Source organism: Eufriesea mexicana, unplaced genomic scaffold, assembly GCF_001483705.2.
Source record: "Eufriesea mexicana isolate 0111107269 unplaced genomic scaffold, ASM148370v2 scaffold4126, whole genome shotgun sequence".
NCBI classification, from domain to species: domain Eukaryota; kingdom Metazoa; phylum Arthropoda; class Insecta; order Hymenoptera; family Apidae; genus Eufriesea; species Eufriesea mexicana.
In genome coordinates, this window is record NW_016912117.1 from 10,587 (window position 1) to 15,517 (window position 4,931).

Sequence of the window (4,931 nt, forward strand, 5' to 3'; positions counted from 1 at the left end):
AAACTCTTTACCTTTCCGCCACCAACGTCTATTTTACCCAATCAGAACTAAACTAGAGAAAACACCGGACCGAACACGACGAGACAGGACATAGAGCAAAATCGAGAAGTCAGTTCGTCTTCGGCACCGATCCTTAAAACATCTCAATTACACATACAAACGCGTGTTCGAAACGGTACTCCGTTAACGTCTACGTTATAACTATTCTACACTTTTCTCTAAATAAACACTCTCTTTTGACCACACACATTCTGGATCCTTATTATTACAACTAGTCACGCAATATTAATTTGGCGCGTGATAAGCGTTCTTGGAAATCGAAGAGATTCGATACCGTAGGACGCTACAATTATCGAACGCATACACCTGTTTTAAGAATAAAATTGGTATAAACTCATTTTAAGAAAGAACTGTAATCAATATATTCACTTGTGGGGGTCCTCTCCCACCATCCTTTTGAAATCGGAATGGTGAGAAAGTCCTCAAAGTCGGAATCCGTCTAGTGGCGAGAGTGAGAATGATGGTCGCTACACATTCATATTCATCGTACCGCTGAAATTACTATAATTTGTACACGTTATAGTTAGGTACCCATTAAAGATCGGTAGTTCTAGTGTTAATTTTCGATAATTCTAGACTTTATTATTTTGTATTGCAACTGTTACGCCCAAGGTTAGACGTGCCTTTTCACCCTCTCAGCGGATTAAGTCATATATCTAACCCTCTGCACTCGAGAGGCGACTCCCAGACGCCATTTAATCAGATTCTAAAGATCGATGTTAATTAACATATCAAATTTAAAATTACCCAACGATGCGTGAAATGTTGAAGTAGAATAATACTGCGACTTGATTTGCATACGATTTCTTAAAATATCGTGTGAGAGGAGTCTTTATTTGGATGGTGTCACCCTGTATAGGTATCTATGTTTGCTTCGAGGAACCATCAAACTTATCAATTTTCGAAGCAGGACTGAGTGACGCAATGGGTCGTCATAGGGCCTATAGAAACCTGGATAAAGGATTTGACGGGACATTTTTTGACAACCCACATCAGGCATCTCAGAAGACTTAAGCCCCCGTGCATTTGTACCGCAAGGAAATAAAATATAACCAAAGTTAAAAGTTCAATTTTATAAATCCGATCCTTGCTACAATCGTTGACTTTATGGCAGAAAGTCTTCGAATTACTATTTTTCTGCAACGAAAAAATCCAGTGCGAAGGGTTGAATGTGAAAGTTCGGAAAATTTACAACTACCAGACCCGACAAATTGGACGCGACAGGTGTGGATTTGGTTTTATTAGTTTGAATGCAAATGTGTGAGGTCGAGTAATGGCAGGAATGTAGATACGTATGTTTTTAGAAGTGCGAGTAGAAAATCTAGAATGTGTGGTGTTGTGCAGTTGCTATGGATCAGAGTCAGTATGTTATAAAGAAGTTTAGTTTGTTATAAGATGCGTGAGAGTGAACAATTATGATATAATACGTGTGTAAATTATAATTTTGTAATAAATATACGATTGTTATACAACAAACTCACAACAGGGACTAAACAGAAGAAAGGAAATCAATGAAGGCCCGGCTGGAATTGAAAAAGGGAAGACCCGGAGAAGATTAGCGAAGGGCAGAAATAGGGTTAAAGGCCAGCTAAGAGAGCTTCTCCTGCGCTCCTTTAACGAACTACAGGTTTAATAAGAAGGTTGCGCTATTAGGTCCTAAGTAAACGAGTTAATCCGACACACCTGTCGAACCGGAAAGCGTAGCAACGCGTAGCAACATCCGATAGACGGGCTACGTCGAATCCTTTTAACTTAACGACCTCATAAACCAGCCGTCTGCTTGTTACCGTATCGAATCTCGCCCTTTATTTTTCACCCTGCGCACCCTTCGCTTCTCCCTTCTCCTATCTTTCTCTCGCCCCTTTTACTCGCCCTCTTTCGCCCCGGATTAACGTATAAATACTCCGAAGCGACAGGACCCAGCGTCGTTATTCGCTCGTTCCGCGTTTAATCGAGGGTTTCTTTACGCGGTAACAACCCGAAACGATGCAACTACTGATTTTTAGCGATCGTAGAGAGCCGCGTTGCTCTATCATTTCGAGTCGCTTTTCTTTGCGTCGTCGCGCAAGCACGGCTGTTATTATAGCTCGTTTTGGCCTGTTAAGTAGCGCTTCGTTGATGTTTCTCTTCAGCTGATAGGAATGCAGTAGCGTTATTCCTTATTTTGTATAATGGTAGTCTACTGGTCGTGAGATCTTGCCCGAACGATGGATAATTTCTAGTTCGTGCAATCTTTCCGGCGCGCGCTCCCTCTCTCCCTCTCGCTTCCTCCTTCCTCGTATCTCTCCCTTTTCGCGTTAACAACTTAATTTTTGGGAAATGCGTGTACCCTCCTGCACTTTGATTCGATGGAAATGTAAAGTAGAACGAGAGTTGTTAACAGGAAGGTATCCAAGTCGAACACTTTCCTCTTGGGTGTCCGGCAAATTGGGTAACATCGATTCGAAACTACTTCGGTTCCGATTATTGAATTATTAGATCGTCAAATTTGAAATTACAAGCGTTCTTAGATAATTTCCATGGTCACAGTCGACCATATACCCATAAGTACGCCATAAATACACGGGCGCTCTGGTCCGACGCGAAATGATCGCGATGAACGATGATTGTACACCGATTTTCAATAGCGTACAGGTTCCTCGATTATCGAAATTCGATTTTTGATATTAAAGAAATTACAGAACGAAATTGAGTTCTTCGCGTTCACTCACTCGCGCAAATTTTCGCGATACGCGAAACGTATGGCGCATTCGCAAAACGATGGCTCGTTTCCAAGCTTGTGCTTGTAAAATCCACTCTCCGAGATTCACCTATTTACCCAAACTCTACGCGAATTATTGTACGCTAAAACGCGTTTAATAACGACACGAGACACGAAATTATATTAACATCGGATTGATAAAAACGTACGTGTACAGTGTTCAGAAAGTAAACGATTTATTTAAATAAATTGGGACGGATTTATCATTTTTCCATTTTAACATAACCTCGGCAAAGAGAATAACAAACTTAGCTAATTCGTATCAACGAATAATGTCAAATTTAATTATAACAAATTTCGGAGAATATTAAAATTAATAATATAGTCGAAACGACTCTTTCCTCAATTTCTTTTCTCATTCCAAACTTATTTTTTAAAAAATTTTTAAATTTATTATTTTCCCCTGAAAGTCAGCAATCCTATGAAACCAATACAATCTCACAGGGGGAAAAATAAATCAAGGAAGAAAAATAAAGTCCTTTGGTTACCAAAGATTAACAAAGATTAACAACGATAATACTAATGGAATGTCTCGTTTTCAAATTTTTCTTTCCATTTCAAATTATCATTTGAAGGCACCCTATTGGGATTATAGATTCTAATAGTAAAATAACTACGATATATTCTCTTCTTAGTCTTTTATTTCACAAGGAAGGTATATTTCTTCCAATACTTCTCCTGAGAGATTATCCAACCCCTCTAAGACACATCTACAGCTCTACCCGACCCCTGAGAGAGTATCAAGAGGGTACGCGACGGGGTTCATCCAAACCCTCAATTTCCATTGAATGTTTACATAAAACATTGCTTCTAGGAACTTATATCTTATGATCTGTGTATTTGTATCTCATATTCTAGATTGATTTTTTTCTATAACTAAATTTACCTTTTCAACACACCCCCTACACACTTCTAAGGATCGGCACCCCCAAAACCATGGTACTATCCGAGTGAGTAGATGAAAGGAATGGGAGGACGTAACGAGAGGATCATTTGGTCAGTAAAGATGGCCGCGTGAATTTGTTGGAAGACGCGTATATCACGGAATTGAATGTTTCGATTACGGGAATCACTGTCGGGACTTGTGTACCTGTTACGAAAGCGATTACGTCTTTCTCCTTGATACCACACCTCTGTCTACAGCATCTCGCGTATTAGGATAAACTGCCGCGATTACGACAGGTGGAGCCGGTCGTATTTTGCAATTTTCCTGTCGGGTGCACGACCGCGCCGAGATGCGGCAAATTGCAGCCAACGCTATTTATGACCACCGTACGCACATTTCGTTGCATCACGCCATTTCAGACGCCTCGAAGTGCACCGATACCAACACAGAGGCTCTCATTCGTCCCACGAAGATCCCTCCATCTTCTTTTCCTTCGATTTCCTTTCCCCTTTCTCCTTTTTCTTCCTCTAAGAATTTCTGTATATCATTTTCGTTCATTGGTGACTTTTGGAAATTTTTATAGGAAAATTTTTCGTAATTAGAAAGTATTCATGAATGGTACTCGAAGAATATTACCGATTTTCATCCAATTTATTCGTGAATTTAGGATTCGAGTGAAACGTTCCAATTTTCACGTTTGGAAAATTTCAATTCTAATTTTTGCCAAATGCTTGTATCTGTGATTGCAAGAGAAAGTAGTATATATCACGATTCCAGAAAATTTACATATTCGTCAGGGGAAAATCGATAAAACCGAGTTGGGATTTTAAACAGGAACGTGCTATTAAATCAGCTAGTTACTCTAAACCTGTCATGATCAAATGACCAGTGAATGAAAAGGGAAATGGAATCTTATAAAATGTAATAACGAGAGACGTTGGAAAAATGATTATACGTTTATTGGAAGAAAAATCGCGAAAGCGAGTGATTAAGACGATAATATTGGATGCAGAAATTTTTATAATAATTTATATGAAAACGGCAATTTAGGGAATGGTATTATTATTATTATTATTATTATTATTATTTTTATTATTATTATCAGCAATAGAAAGAAATTTATTACTAACAGTAAAACAATCGACCTATAATGATGGTTGAACAAATATTCGAATATTATTATTATTATTATCTTTGTTATCATTATCAGCAGTAGAAAGAAAT